This window comes from Rousettus aegyptiacus, unplaced genomic scaffold, assembly GCF_014176215.1.
Source record: "Rousettus aegyptiacus isolate mRouAeg1 unplaced genomic scaffold, mRouAeg1.p scaffold_m13_p_2, whole genome shotgun sequence".
Taxonomy (NCBI): Eukaryota; Metazoa; Chordata; class Mammalia; order Chiroptera; family Pteropodidae; genus Rousettus; species Rousettus aegyptiacus.
In genome coordinates, this window is record NW_023416295.1 from 100,431,903 (window position 1) to 100,449,576 (window position 17,674).

General features: G+C 34.5%; 1 pseudogene; it reads right to left on the bottom strand.

Moving 5' to 3' along the window:
• Positions 1-2,250: 2,250 nt before the first annotated feature.
• Positions 2,251-2,369, bottom strand: LOC118614214 (annotated as a pseudogene).
• Positions 2,370-17,674: the final 15,305 nt, after the last annotated feature.

Genomic DNA, 17,674 nt, shown 5'->3' on the forward strand with positions numbered 1-17,674 from the left:
TAGGAGAAGCAAAAAGATTCAGAATTAAGCTGCCACCATGTTCTCCCAGAATCATAATTAATACACTTATTTTTTTTCATAATAAAGATATGATGGATATTTCCACTTAAGTCAGGTAAATAAAAAATGGACTTTTCATGTGGAAATATGAAACTCTCTAAAATAGACCCCTAATCAAAATGCGTTCCTCATTGGTGGGTTTTCGAGATGGACATAATTGAGAGAGGGAAACTTGATAAACTTGTTAGATAAGCAAATCTATGCAGAGAGTCTGTCGCTCCCTGAGAAATAAAACTGGATAGAGGAAAAAGAATCAGATTTACATGTACAAAAATGCTGTTCTTTATTTTAATTGACAGAATTGGATTACACTCCAGCATCAGCATGCATTTCCAATTGTTTTCTTTTTATATTAACTATAGGAGACTCATTAGAATTTCATGGATGTAATTGTTTCTGGGTTACATCCTCAATTAATGACTATAATTGAAAGATCGGATAGGACTGAGATGACGTGACTATAATTTAAGTGTAAGATGTCTGGGTCTCTATTTACAATGCATTTGTTATTTTTCTCTTCCACTGTGGAGGAGTGTTTACAAGAAGCAGAAACAAATGCATTTCAAACAGCAATGTCTCAATCAAAACAATGCGCGTATTGTGTGCTGGGTGTTGTTTTTCTGGGCTGTTTTGTGACTCTGCAGCCCTCAGCAGGATGCGTGTGCACAAAAGAGCTTATGCTCAGATCTTCTGGGAGGACCTGGGGGAGGAGAACATGCCTCAACAAAGGGGAGATGGAAGAGAAGGCTATCTCTGTTCTCCTTTATGTGTTATAACAACTGTTCAAAACGCACCATCTCAGCCTGCATTTACCAAGGAGTTTCTAATCAGTTTTAGATTATGTCATGGGGAACAAAAAGAAGACCCCACCCCCTAATTATGGCTCTTCTCTGCTTTCCTCTACTTATAGTTTTCCCCCTAAAGTAGATATTAACCTTATTAGCTTTTCTGAGCGGTGCAACTTTGATTATCCCCACACAGGCTTTGAGAGCAGCTGCAAGGGGCAGCTGAACAATTATCTGGGGTTAGCCGGATTTGCTCCAGACTCTGGGAACATAGAGGTTTGTAAACTGGAGCTGTTGGCTTCAGGAATGACTTTTATTTTTTCATTTAAGGTCACATGTATACTATATAGCTAGTTATATGTGTTTTTCAACAGTAATGACTTTTCTTTCTCTTTTGGGTCTATTAATCTAGAAGAAATGGCAAAGACAGCCATAGAGTTGAAGGTGTGATAGATGAGCTGGGGAAGCCAAGATGTATGGCTGGACTAAACCACCATGAATAGAAAAAGGAAAGTGGGCCAATAAACAGGAGTAGAGAGTTAGGAGGGGAAGAAAGGGACTACTGGTTCTGAGGTGACTTAACAATAATAATAATGACAACTATTTACCTCTTTTTATAGCTCTCATGCTGATACTGTGAACTGAGGAGTTATTTCCTAATATTTCATCTCTGTTTCAGAAACATAAGGATTCTAGCTAGAATGCAGATTATCTGAGCCCACCACAGACCTACAGAAATCATGGTTCCAGGAAGCTGAATTTTCCCAAGATCCAAGGCAATCTGATAGAGTTTGAGAACAACTAGGGAAGATGCAATAGAAAGTAGAAGAAATAGAATAGTGGTGACAGGCCAAAAAAGGTGGCTAGGAGAGAGCAGACTGAGGTCAGATTCAACAAGCACATGTTCAGCACTTACAGATAAAAGGGCTGTGAATCAGAGGAGTTCAGTCTCCTCCTATAAGTTATGCATCTAGTAAATGGCTGAGCCATGGCTTACAAGTCTAAGTCCAAGTATCTTTCCTTTTTGCCATATTTAAGACAATAGAATTAGGGAAGTGCTAGAATCTGTGTGGCAGGTTACGGGGAGAAGGTGACACGGCTTGAAATCCACGCCTTAAATTTGTTAGATGTTTGAGATAAGGATATCTTTTAGGAAAATTGTGTGAAAGGCAAAATATCTTCCATTTTCTTTAACCTCATATTATAAACTCATCTTTTATTTGCCTCCTTCATGTATATTTTCATATACAGGTGCATATTGACTGTAAAATTCCATACTCAACTTTTCAGTTAAATTTATGCTTTTTTTTTTTTTTTTTTTAGGCGAGGCAACCCTTGGTTGACCTCACAGATTGCAAGGAACTTTTGAGCTTACAATCCCTTATTTTTATTTATTTATTTTTTACACCTACAGCACCTGGTCTTCCCATGTGGTCTCCCATGCAAGTACCAACCAGGCCCGACCCTGCTTAGCTTCTGAAATCAGATGGGATCGGGCTTATTCAGGGTGGCATGGCCGTAGACAAATTGATGCTTTTTAAATTCCATATGGTTCTAACTTATTATATTATGAAATCATCATTTGCAAATGTTGTTATTCTAGCACACATTAATGAATATTGAACTAAAAATTTCTTAAGAAATCTGTGTATTACTTAAAATCACCCTGCCAACATCACTACACATATGGAAGTTGGGATATAGTGCTTTTAACAATTTTGATCTTCTGCTATAGATAGAGGCCTCTTTCCATTGTTGCTCTGTGTCCAATTGTCTAGGACCTGTCTGCCTGATCTCAAACCATCATATTTACTGGATTGGCTTATTCAGCATTACTTTCCTGGTGGCACATCCTGGCACATTGTCTCTTGTCCCTTTCTTCATTTTGCTGCTGAGCTTCTTCTCATGTCTAGCTGAATTTTACCCATGGAATTTGGATGTCTTTGCCTTTCATGATCCTGACAATCTTCCCTCCCTCTTTACCCTCTGAATGTGACCACCTTATGATTAGCTTTCAATCAAAATACCCTTATTCACATGATGTCAGTAAAATATTTGATTAATAAATAAATTAATGAGTGATTTTAGACTGAGTACATTTTATGTGGTTTTTAAGTGCTTAGATAATGGGCATTAAAAATTAACAAATAAATATGATACCAATACTGATCCAGTCTATGAAGAAAATAAAACAAAGTAGAAAATTAGAGAAGAAGAGATAAAAAGTTTATGTTCTCTATGAAGGTTGGATAGGAAAGATCTCTTTGAAAGAGAAACACTTGATAATGAGAAGGAAACAACAAGGAAATGATCTCATTTCAGTGGTGTAAGAGTGTACAAGGAAGAGGTGTGAAAAGACCCTGAGACTGGGGGTGAGCTTGAAGCCTGGGGAAAACAGAAAATAAACCCCTAAAGAGGAAAGGAGGAGGAGGAGAGATCTAAGAGGTAAGTAAAGGGAAGCATCTATTGCTCTTGTAGACCACAGCAAGGAGTATGAAGTATGCCCTATATGCAAAGAAAGCCACTGGAGGGAATACTACAGGGACAACCCTGATCTAGCCTCCTCACCCAGGTTCTAAGGAGACTAAACTGACTGCAAATCTCCTTACTTCATGCGTACTCAGCTGCCTTTGTGTGTGACATTCTCCTGACATTTTCTTGCCTCAATTTCTCTAACTCCCTCAGTTTTTCTAGTTTATCTTCTTGTTCTTTTAACTCCAGACTCCTACTGTAAAAATAAGCATGATTAATTTTGTTTAATTCCATATTTCTCAAGCTTATTTAACCATAAACTTTTTACATAAAATGTCTATTCTTCAGAAAAATATTCTAGACATTTAAGCTATCCTAGTCCTTCTTTCTACAGTTGTAAAATAGAAGTAATCATTCTTTGTTGATTATATTTTATATTAGGGTTCCTCAGAAATACACACACACACACACACACACACACACACACACACACACGTATATATATATAGTTTAAAATAAATATCTTTATATATAAAGATATTTATTTTAAAGAAATGGCTCAGGCCATTTTAAAGAAATGACATAGGATGTTCACAGGTCTAAAATCTGTAGTGCGGGTTGTCACACTGAAGAACTATAGGGTAGCCAATGCCACAGTTCAAGTCCAAAGGCCGTTTGTTGCAGAATTCCCTCTTGTTGTGGGGAGGCCAGTCTTTTGTTCTATCCAGGACTTCAGTTGATTGAATCGGTCCACCCCCATTATGGAGAATAATCTGCTTTTCTCAAAGGCCACCAATTTAAAATGTTAATCTCATCTAAAACATTTTCCCAGAAATATCCAGAATAACATTTGACTACGTATATGGACACCATGGCCCTTGTAAGCTGACACATAAAATTAATCATTGCAGTTTTCTTGTAAGACATGACAAAAGAAGAAAAAAAAATCTCATTTTAAGAAATAGTTCTGTATTTCATCATAGGTGAATTTTAAGATATGCACTCAGTTCTGCCAGAAAATCAGCAACCATGAAATCAACAATATCTCCCCAATAATAGTCATATTTATTAAAAGTTTTCTTAAATGTTAAACATGTGGTGATCGGACTGGAAGAGTTAAGTGAAAAAGAGTAGACTAAAGGTAGGAACATAGACTAGGTCAGGATAAAAAGAATAGAAAAAAAAGATTGATAGAAATTTACTGACGAAAGTCCTTAGTAAAAGAGAGTAGAGACAGCGAGTAGTAACCTAAGCTTTGTTGATGTAGAACGAGAAGGTGTTTTTTTGTGTTTGTTTTTTTTTTTTTTTAGAGAAGCTTTAATTGATCAGCACTTCATGCAAATAGATAATATAGGTGAATCTTACCAACACACTGGAAGCTTACAATTATTCAAATAACACAAAACTGTCAAATATATGGAAATCAAAACAATGAAAAGAACCATTAATTCCCATTCTGTCCCCCAACATTCTAAGACTTTATCCACATTTGTGAAAATACACTTCAACCTTGAAATTAAACAGAGAACATAATGTGGTAATTTAGTCACTCGTTCACCATTTAATTGTTTTAAAGGTGATCCAGGCAAAGGTACGACATTGTATTATGCATATTTTTAGGGTGCAGTTCAATTCTACTCATGTATTGCATAAAGAATTCAGAATTTCAGATAATTCTAGTTTATAGAAATGTATTAAGATCAGTTTAATACTGGTGTTTTTGGAGGATTTAAAAAAAAATGTTTAATCTGAGCACCACCTTTCTATTCTGAAAAGATAGAGTGTTTGGAAAGTGAATACATTAAACATAAAATATCTCTTGAACTGGATTTCTGTATTTCCTAAATTTTAATCCATCTATCAATTCACAAAGAACCCTTCTCTTTCTCTTTCCCAGCCTTCCCATGCCTCTGTATACACCTGTGACATTAATAGATTGACAGTGGCTGTAAACCAGAGTGCTGGAGTATCAGTGGGGAGAGAAGCCCTGGAGAGTATTATCTTTTCACTGAATTGAAGGCAGATTCACAGTAGAAAGGGCCATCTGCTGCTTCCCACGGAGCCAATTCCCAATTATAATGTGGCCACAAGGACTACCTCCTATTTGTCCCAACAACATCTCCTTCTAAGGTGTCAGGAAATGGCCTAATATTAAATCTGTCACAAAAGAAATATTTGGCTAAGGAGATCTGATGGTCTGGAAAATCTATAGCCACTAATAAGCTGTATAATCTAGGGCAAGCTATCAATCATTCTGTGCACATATTCTTTCATTTGTAAAATGGATACAACTATCATTTATTGAGATTGTATTATGTGCTATGTACTTTTTATACTCTATTTCTCTTAATCCTTAAAATAACATTTTGAAGTAGGCATAATTATACACTTACTTATTTCTTTAGAAAAGGGATAACTGATGCATAGGCATTTCGCATATTGCCTGGGTCACATAAGCATGGAAAGCAAGCTCTCCATAATGCTTGACCTTCATTACAGCACTGATCCCCAATATGCTAATTAGCACCTACCTCATAAGGTTTTTCCTGGGATGAATTTATATAATGCATGTAAAACGCATAGTACCAATATCTGAAAATAAATGCTGGCTTTAGCACCTTATCACCTCAGTATCAACAACAAAGTCTTTTTAGGTAACCTTATTTATCAATCTCTTCCAACATTCTCCTCATCTCCTTCAGTGCTAATGAATTCATAGTCAGTCTTCCCTAATAGTTCCTCTTAATTGTTTCCTAATTGTTTTATAAATAAATATGCTGCCTCTAGAGTTTCAGTTGTTTTATGCAGGTGGGGTCAGGAAAGAACAGGTTATTAGAAGTGTACAGTAGTCTTGGCTCTTCCACTAGACATCAGGGAAAATACTTCAAAAGTTTAGTTTTCTCATTTCTGAACGGAAATAAATGATATCTGTTCTTCACCTCTGTCAGCACTAAAATAAAATCCAATTGAAAGCAAGCATACAAAAGTCTTTATAAACCCAGTGTGCCATAGAAATGTAAGGGTGATATTAGCAAGGGTTATGACCTCCTCTGCTTTTCCCCCCTTTATCCATTTTCATGTCTATCAACATAAGAGCAATAATTTTTGACTTGCAAATTTTACTGTTTAGATTCAGCAGGTGAATAATGCAATGAAAGGAGGATGGATTTACATTTTATTTTTAAGTAAATAAATTATGAACAACTGTTTTTCCTTTTTCCTTTTTTCTCCCACCTGTAGCAAATGAGCTCAGCTTGTTCATGTTTAGACTAAAGTTTTAAATTTCTTTCTGGCAAGGAATTAGGCTCTAAAAGTTCATGTAAGCTAACTAATTTGTATTAGGTTGGTTGGGTGGTTTCACATGGTGTTATAGATTGAATTCCCCCTGAAGAAAGCTTTAGACAGAGATTTGAATATAAGAAGTCTATTTAGGAGTGCTATTGTGCTCAATGCCTATGTGGGAAGAACAGGAAGTAGGATTGGGCAGAGGAAAAAGGTGGCCTTAATTGGACTCAGGAAAGATCTCAGCTGATCCCATGGAGAATTCTAAAGTGGGATGATCCCTCAGAGTTGCTGTGAGTCGGGGAGGAGGGACTGAGTCTTTGTACCTCTGCAACAGCCAGTCTTGAATGCAGTTTGCCCTGAAAGAGGTCATGGCTTTAGGTGAATTGGCTTTCTTCAGACAAGAACAAGTTCCAGAATGGACTGACAGTCAGAAGCACTTGCAAGCACCAGGGAATTATGTCCTTCAGTCCTGAAAGGGGTCCTGGGTGGCATATTACAGTACCCACCACAAATAATAATGTCCCTGCTTCACCAGATGTATTTACGAATCCCATCTACATCCTCCTGATGAATGATCATGCAGACTCAGGCAAGTCATTACTCCATGAGTCTCTCTGTCTAAGTTTAGACAGAAATAAATCATATTACGTTGAACAAATTATATTAAGCTAAAATCTGACTTAAAATTCCTTAATCCTTGCAAAGAAAAGATTCTGAGGAAATTGATTAAAGAGTTCAACTTGACATTGGAACAAAGTGAGAAGTATAATACTTGGAACCCATAAATGTCTTCTGGAGGAATAAATTGTTAAGTAAAATGCAGAATTTATGTAGCTAATGGCTATAGCATCAGTCTTTACTCACAGTCACAGGTTTCAGCCCCTGAGTAAGAATAATGGCTAATATTCATTGATAGTCGTGATGTACTTAACATTATTCTAAATGCATTACATTAACTATTTTAATATCAAAATAATCTTGTAGAACGGGCTTTATGACTACATTATAAACTACGTTTTATAAATGATAAAACAGGTTTAAAAGGGTTAAAGTGTATGCGTAAAGTCACATGATTAATAAATAATGAAAACCTGAACACTTTCTTACATCTCATAGTGGAAATGATAGCAAAGGAAATTGACACCTCACGTTTTAATTCTTACTCATCTTCCTAACTTTTTCTTTTTCTTCTGCCATATGTATTAGTTTCCTAGGGCTGCCCTAAAAAAAAGTATAACAAACTAAGTGGCTTAAAACAACTGAAATTTATTCTTTCACTTTTCTGAAGACCAGAAGTGTTAGTGAACATTAAGAGAGAATCTGTTCCATGGCTTTCTTTTAAGGAATTAGGCTTTAGAAGTTCATGTAAGCTAACTAATTAGCTTTCCAGTGTCACCAGCAACCCTTAGGTTGTAGACACATCATTCCAATCTCTGCTTCTATTGTCACATCACGTTCTCCCTGTGTATCAGTCTCTATGTCTTCTTTTCTCATAAGGAATCTAGTTGTATTGGATTAAGAGCCACCTTAATAGAGATTGATTTCACCTTAACTTGATTACATCTGCCAAAACCTTGTTTCCAAATAAGGTCACATTCACAGGTGCCATGGGTTAGAAATTAAACCTATCTTTTTGAAGGATGCATTCAACTCAGAACACCACATAATTTTTAAGAAGAATTCTTGGGCAAAACATTAATTTAATCAATGCTATTTCCTATGTATCTAAAATGTGTCTAGCATTGTGCTAGCCACTGGAGATAGAGTGGTTAACAAGACAAACTCTTTTCCAGTTAGTCAAATAATTACCAAGCATCTACTATTTATCAGGCGCAGGTCCAAGAACTGAGAATGTAATAATGAGCAGAATAAAGTCTCTGTTCTCAAGGAGTTTATCTTTAAGTGAAATAACACAGACAATAAACACATTAACAAATATGATCATTTCTGATACCAAAAAGTGCTTTGAAAAAATTAAAGTAAGTAAATATGAGGAAGAGTGACTAGGCCAGGGTGAGCAACTTTATCTAGAGTCAGGGATGATCACCCTGGAGAATGACATTTGAGTTGAGACTTGAGTGACTAAAAGGAAGCTTTCATGCAAAAATCTTGGAGCAGAGAATCTAAGCAGAAGGGTAGTCAAGGGCACAGATACTAATTGGGAATATGTGTAGAATGTTCAAGAAAGAGAATGAAAGCCAATTTTCCTAAAGTGTATGAACTAAGAGAAACATAAAAAGAAATGTGTTAAAGAAGTAAGTGGGTAAGGGGTTTGGCTTTCATCATTCTATTGAAAATTACTTGAGGGGTTTACCAGAGAAAATGATTTGAATATAATTTTTCGAAATATCCTTCTGGATACATTTTTCAAGGTAGGCTATAGCTGGATAAGAAGAATGAGGAAGACCACTTAGGCGGCTACTATGTAAATTCAAACAAAAGATGATGAGTACTTGGGGTAAGTTGTAGTGGTGGAGTGGTGAAAAAAAGTTGAAGCAGAGATATGTTTCAGAAGCAGACAGAATGGAACTTTCTAATGAATAGGATGAAAAAAGAAATCAAGGATGACACCTCTCCATCAAAGAACTTACAGTATAATGGGAGGCATCACAAAAAGAGGTGATTTTAATTTATTGTAGTAAGTGCTATGATAAGAATAAGCCCAGATGGAATTCCCCAAACCATTTGGAAAACCTTGAAGGGAGGCTAGAGTTATTTCAAGATTGGCGGGTGTGTATTTTTTATAGCTGATATTTTTTCCTATTCTCATTACATATAGTGTTTTGATGAAGATTCCTATTTCATACCTCCTGATAAACTTTTAGTGTATATTAGAGCATTGAGGACCCATTTGATGAGTGAAGGGAGGGTTGGAACCAGAACATGAGATTGACCCCAATTCTCTCTCTCTGACTCTAGAAGAACAAGATTTGAGGCAATGGGATGCTGTTCTTGAAGGGAACCCCAAGTGAGAACATAACAGGCCAACATATGGTTCATCTAGGGCCAGTCTCTCAAGATACCATGAGCTAAAGAATCCTGTCTCTGCAGTAGTAGCAATAGAAGTTCCCTCAAAATGTGTAATGAACTCCCTCAGAGAGGACAAAAACTCTGAATGAAACTTGAATGACTTCATAAAACCCTAAATCACATTTCCCTAGACAGAATCATCTCTATCACCATATAACAAAACTATGAGTAGCATAGCCTTTATAATTAGAATTGCTTTGTATTAATCATTATTAAGGGAAACACACTATTGCCAAATTGAGCACAAAACTTCCTATAATACCTGAGAATTGCAACTTTCTGTATGTACTACCTTGTGCTTACCTCATTTTATCTTTCCAATATTAAAAGTTTAGTTTTGCCTTGACACAGGATATTAGCTTATTTTGCTGCTCTTCTAGACTTTTAATTACTCATTTCTGGGTTGCTTCTCTTGAGAATCTTTCATTTTACAGTATCTTTCCCAGCATTGGCCACCCCGTTGATGTGCTGCTGAGGCTATATTTATTTCAGCACATCTGTAAACTATTCCAACACAGGTTTTGTAGATCTCTGACTTAGGAGGTAGTTTTTGTGATATAATTGTATGGGTATATGTTAAGTCTTTCAAATAAGCCATGATCTCTTCAAATTTTGCCTGAAATAAAAATTGTCATCACCATTTGGGATAATGTGTTAACTTCATTATTTGTCTTCCTAGTCATTGATTAGAAAGCAAGATATAAATCGATGTTTTCGTTATTAAGTGTGCTTTTCTATAAATAAAATTTCTAAAAAAAATATTAGAATAAACATTGATTAAAGTAAGCTGTAAAAGGAAGGTCTAGACAAAATAAATAAATAAAATGGAGCAAGATTTAAGTACTTACAATTGAGTAGGCACAGATTCATGCATTTACTTTACTCTCAACCATATATGCATGTCTATATGGTATATGCATATATATGCATACATGAATCTGAGTATATATGCATATGTATGTATGTAAAACCAAACTTCTGATATTCCCTCAGAATTAATTTTTATATTCTGACTTCTACTCTTGAAGTTCATAAATCTTTCAGTGTTTTTGCTCAGGAGCTAGCTATATTAGAAAGCTTAATGCATATCTACTTTAGGTAGACTTTTATATAGACACTCAACTCTTAATTGAGTAAAAAGTAGTTAACATTTTTATGATCCCAGTTCTCCCATTAAGAATTCAACTGACTACTTAAGGCCACTGTATTTTCATTTGATAAAGGAAATAAAAACAAATCTCTTTGTGGCATTTTCTTTTACATTATATTGAGAAAAAATTAATGTGTCAATTTTCTTTTATTAGGACTGACTTAAGAAAACTGTGAGTTCCAGGTATTTTCTCATTTTGTTAATTTCTGCTTTTACTTTCTACTTCTGAAAAATAGTCATCAATCATCTTTTCTATAACATGCTTAGCCCCTGCCACTTAATTTTTAAGATACTAAACTCTGCTGCCATGAAAGTTTTAACACATCCTAAGTAAATTATACTGCAATTATTTTAAGTGAAACCATAGAATTGCTTGCCCCAAAACTGTAATTAATTTTCCCAGGGAAGATAATTAGTCCTTTTAGTACAGTTCAGAATACACATCAAGATTATCAGTTTAGAGCATAAATAGGAATATATTCTGGGTTGTCCTAAGTTTTGATGAGTGCAAGGAGACAAGCAAAATCAAGTGAAAGATTATAAGCAATATATTGTTTAATTTGATGTGAAAGCTTACTCTGAGAGCTTATAATTTCTAAAAGTGAAAGAAATTTCACAAAAGCATGTGTAGGAATAAAAAAAATCTGAATACTCAAGATTTACTTCAGTGAAACACTACTAATTTATAGAATCTTGGAGGTGACCATAGCCAGCCAAAACCATTTTCCTAGAATATCAGATTCCAACATTAATGCATAGTCAAATTCAAATGCAAGTATCAGCTCTCATGCCCACACCTCTCCTAAAAAGAGAAAGATATGAGCTGGAAAATTGACAACATGGTAACACGGGAAGTCATCTAAAGGAGTCACTAATTAAGTAACCACAGTTAAAAATAAATTATTGTGGTCTTATCATCATGAACTTTACTGTTAAATTATCTCCTCGAGGTTGTATCATTTCTTAACCCTTTTTTTCAGGTTCTGGTGCTTGATGCTTTTTGGTAGTAAATGAGAAAAAAAACGAGAAAAAAAGTTAATTGTGCATTAAGTCATCTGGCAAAACCTTGGAAAAGAACATCATTTGAGAAATATTTATTTTCACATTGCCATACCCTGTGGTACATTGTTATGTATTAATTGCCAAGTGGAACTTCAATATTGTAATTTCTAAATATATATATATATATTTATCTTAGATATATATGTCTTATATCTTATATGTAAGTACATGTGTGTAAGATATATATATTTGGTCACTTAGATATATACATCTCTAAGATATATCTTATGCCAGACATAAGATATATTTTATATATCTTATATATATGGTATATAACTTATATATATCTTATATCTTATATAAGGTTCCTGATTCATAGTTCACAAATCCCCTGGAATTCCTTAAGTCTCCAGAATAATAAAGTTGTCTTTTATTATGTTAATGAAGTGACTTTTGGATACCACCTAGGGAATAAGGGCTGGTTACCAGGAGAACCAAACATGTGATTAGAAGATTAGAACTTTCAGTCTCACTCAACTTCCTGGGAATTACCAATGAGTTAATCAATCATGCTTATTTTAAAAAGCCTCCATAAAACCCCAAAAGGACTGAATTCAGAGAGCTTTCAGATTGGTGAACATGTGGATTCAGGTAGAGTGGTGTACCTGATGAGGGTGTGGAAGCTTCCTGCCCTTTCCCCATACTTTTCCCACTGTACCTCTTCCCCCTGGATGTTTCTGAGTTATATCCTTTTATAATAAACCAGTAATAGTGGATAAACAGTTTTTCTGAGTTCTATAAACCTCTCTAACAAATTAATCCAACTTGAGGAGGGAGTCTTGGAAATCTCTGATCTATAACCAGGTAATGATCTGGACTTGCAATTGACATCCTGAGTTGGAGGTGTTGTTGGAACCTCCAATTCATAGCAGGTTGGTCAGTAGTACACTCACAGCCTGAGCTTGTGACTGCTACCTGAAGTGGAGGGTGGCTTTGGAAAACTGAGCCCTTTATCTGTGGATTCTGATGCTATCTCCAGGAAGATTTGTCAGAACTGAGTCAAATTTTTGGACTCCCTGCTTGTGTATGAATATTGCCTGATATGGGGATACCTCCAAACAGGTTGGAATTGGGTCCAGGATCCCATTTTAAGAACATAAAATAAAACATTAATATTCTAAGTATAAATTTCATATTTATGGAAACTAATAAGAATTAATATAGTTTTTATATAAATATGTTTTAGAAACTAGATATATATACAATTTTGTATATATATGATTTGAGAATTATATGTAATTTGAGAAATTTGAGAAAAAATATTACAAGTTTATCTTAATTAAAATATTTTCTTGAAGAGATTCACTTTCAAGTAATTCAGTGTAGTATTATCTCTTTAATAATAATTAGATAAAATACAATCATTATAATTATGTCATGGAAAAAATTATTTTGGGTTACATATAGAATTACTTCCCTCTTTTGCAGATTTTATCTTTCCTTTGGAATTACTCTGAACTGAATCATTACAAATGATTATTGATGGACATAATTAAAGTTGTATTGTCTTCTGAGGTTTGGGAGAATTAAATACCACTGTTTGGCCCTTTTGCTTTTTTTTTTTTTGTAATTTGCATTTATTTTAATGCTTAGGTAGCTTAGTTTATTCACATGACTATGTGACAATGTACGTCTTATATATCATAGAGCGTTGATAGGAAAGAGAAGTATAGCTCATTATGATGATACTCAGGCACAAAGAAGTGTTAGATAAAAAATTGGAGAAAAAAAGTTATGTGTTCTACCAGTCATACCAATTAAAAAAAAAAAAAAACCTTTACTTTTTAAAAGAGAATTTTAATAGATATTTTCTTCTTTATATTTACCTGTACCAAACATCAGTATATGTATGCACTCATTGAAATATATGTGGGACCTATTTTGTTAATCAAGAAAATAAAAGCAGTTTTGTTGGAGGATAGAGGGAAATGGTGTATCATTTTTTCCCCAAACTCTTTGCTTTTATTAGTATTTTTGATCAGTTAGTATTAGAGAAGCTATTCTGATGAGAGACTTTGAAAATCTGTATATAGCACATTTTGTGTTGGTGTTCAGATGATACAAATTAGCAAAGAAAAAAATGGAAAAGGCAATTGTCACCACCTATGCTGAAAAACCAACAATATTGTGTTTTAGATAACATTGAGAGGCAACCCTCTTTGTGCAAATGTTGTTATCAGGGATAGCAACAATAAACAGGCTCTTCAAGTGAATTCCTGGGCATCATTCTTCAAAAGGGAGATCCTGAGCAGAAGCAGAAGGTGATGGATACCACATATCGATTGTAGCTGATAATTTGGGTTGCAAACATATTTGTGGCATTTCATGTGGGATGTTCTAGGAAATATGTGGGAATCATAAAGAGTCTGTTGGTTCTGCATGCCTAAGTGAGAGTAATTTTAGGAATATTGGCTTATTGATTTCATTGTAGGTTTATTTGTATCCATCAGATGACATTTTGATTTGGTGGTTGCATATTTTAGCCTATCTTATTTTTAATCTCATAGCCCTAGATATAGTCAGAATAAAACCTAGATCCCAAAATATTGTATTTGTATACTTAGTGTTAGCTGTCTCAATGACATAACAAAAAATGTTTGTTTCTTACTCAGGTGAAGTCTTATGTAGGTCAGGTGTCTTCCATTTTGAGTCGTATCATATAGAGGCCATGATTTCTGTGTTCACTGCAGCAGAAGGAGAAAGAGATACAAAAAGCACCTCACTCCTCTATCAAAATTTGTATTAGTCAAAATTCTCCACAGAAACAGAATTAAATGATATAAGCAGATATCTATCATCTATCTATCTATCATCTATCTATCTATCTATCTATTATCTATCTATAATCTAGAGAGATTTATTATTAGAAATTGGTGCATGATATCATGGAGGTGAGAAAGTTCCAGAATCTATAAACTGAATCAGCAAGCTTGAGCCCAGGAGAGCCAATGGTTTAATTTTATTTCAAAGGTAGCAGGAAAACAACAACAACAACATCAAAACCCCCCTAAAACAGTGTTCCAGTTTGAAGGCAATCAGGAGAAAGGAACTCTCTTATACTCACTGGAGGGTCAGGCTTTTTGTTTTATTTAAGTCTTCCACTGAATGGATGAGGCCCACGTGTATTTGGGAGAGCAGTCTGCTTTACTCAGTCTACCTATCAATTTAAATGTTAATCTCATCTAAAACATTCTTACAGAAATACCAAGAATAATGTTTGACCAACTATCTTGGCACTTCATGGTCCAGTCAAGTTGACAAAATAAAATTAACCATCATAAGTTTACCCCTTGTCAATTGAGGACCCATATATAGTTCCTTAATTCATACTTAACTATAAAATAAAGACAATACTAAAGTCATCATTCCACCTAATATGATACAACTACTCTGCATACAACTAAAAATGCACTAACTCCTTCCACAGAAGAAGAGGAAAAAGTTCTTGAGTGATGTTCATTCCTCTCTTTGGTATCTTGTAACAAATACTATGATTTAAAATCAATTGATATCTTACATTACATGATAAGAAACTAAGAGAGGGAAGAAAAAAATTGCTTAAAATTATATACACACATATAATCATATTTATAACAAACAAGGAGAAAGTACTCATGACAATTGCAGTCCTTGTTTCTGTAAGTGCTCACATGGCTATAGCTAGTATTTAGAACTACCTTCTTCCTCTACTCATTCCGTATCCCCTTTGGCTTCAGCAAGTAGCTCAGCTGGTCATGGTTTTTTACCTGGTGGGGTGATTCAAATTTTCTTCCTGAAGGTTCAGCAGGGGATGTTAGGGAATAGAGGGGAGCACTTGGCATATTTGGTGAGTCCTAAACATCTCCAAGACGATGGCTGAAACTTGAAAAGTAAAAAGTAGATTTGAAAATCAGTTGTATAAAAGGTAGAAAACCAGACACTTGTACTTTTGGACCACCTCAAGCAGTTTTTATTTGAGTATTGATCCTATGTTTTTTACCTAAGTGGAAAAAACACTATTATTTTTATGTCTCAGTTCTGGATGACTCCCCTGTGATTCCTGCCCTTACTCCCTCTGCTCCCCCACCATACACAACTAATGACCTATACACTTTGGCTGATTCCTTAGGGATTCTCAGTCATTTTCATAACAGTCTATATTAACTACGAAGTAATCCAGGCTATTCATTAAGCAAACTAAAAGTCCACAGAAGACTCAGCCATATGTAGTCATTTTTGAGGTATAGTCAAACCTCCGTACCAATATTCTTCCAGTTAAAGGACATTTTGGAATTAAACATATAAAAAATTGTACTACATGGATTTATTCCATTGTTTACCCACTGAGTATAGTTATGCTATGTTATCATCACATCTACAACATCCATTATATGGAAAACAGGTGTATTTTTATCCTTAATGACTTCCTTCCATAAATCTTGTGCTTTATCGAAGATGAAGCCAAACACTAGGTACACTTAAAGATTTTTTGTTTATCTTCCTTTCAAACCAAACACAACCTAATAATAATAATTAATAAACAGCTTTACTAAAAAGACACAGTTGGTGGAAACCCCAGAAGAAAGGAAGAAAAGAGAACAATTAGAAAGCATGTTAACAAAGAGAACTGCTGTTAAAGTAACAAAAGTTAAGGAGAGGATTTTACCATCAATTACTCAAGTGGTTTTCTAGGTCTTTCTTTACTTTTCTATTCTCCAGTAGATTAACTACATCAATTACTTTTTTAGTTTGGTTCTTTTTACATGATAGTAAATTAACAATAATAATAGCTTTAGTTAACTAATGAAAAAATTAAATTTATGTTTGTCATCACATGACTAAAATAATAAATATTCTCTAGCTTAACATTTTTTTACTATGTTCTCTTGGAATCAAGGACACATGGCTTGACCCAATTAACATAGAGAGCGAGGTTCTCTCCATCACAACTTATTCCAATGGAATGTGTCCAATGGGCGGTATTAAGTAAGTTGCCTGGCTCTTACTCATTTCATATTTTTCAGATAAGCAAACCCAGGGTCATATACTTTGTTAACAGATTTATTTGGCATGTGGGAGTGTGTAGGGTATGTGTGTATGTGTGTATGTGTCGGATGTATGTTTGTGTGTATACAGTCTGATGCAAAACAAGATTGAAAATTAATTTGAGATTAGACACAATCATATCTCCAGTTCAGTTTTCTAGTTTTTCTGCTCAGCTTGTTTTTTTCATGACTCACAGTCTTATCTTCAGACTTTATTCTGAAAGAATGTGGTTGATATCACTCCTTTGTGACAATACAAATTTTCAGTCAGCATGTTTGGGGTATGAAAATTTCTTCTTGTACTGTACTTATCTGCTTTGATGTTTCTGACTCCTTTCTTAGGTAGGATTTCTCATATTATTTTCTTCTCCCAGATCAAAGAAATATCACAAAGCCCAGGAATTTTATATCTTAGAATATAGAGAATTCAAGGGTATGAAGTTTAGAAAAATTTAAAAGAAATGTTTGAGTAATACAGCTCTATATAGCCACTCTGTGTTTCTTGCAGCTTTACATTGTCATATAGTGCTAATGTAACTGACATCAGGTTCAGGAATCACAATCTATTTCTTTGAATTAAAATACACTTTATAAAGTATATTCATTTATATCAGCATCAGCTCATGTTAAATTTACAGCAACTCAAAAGAAAGGTGAAGCAGATATTATTATCCTAATTTTATCAACCATAAAATCAGGATCCAAAGAGTTTAAATAGCTAGTATTTTAGCAGTGAATCTATGATTAGGTGATTAGAATTCACCTAACCTAGTATATTTTAAATAATTTTAGTCCAAAGTTATACA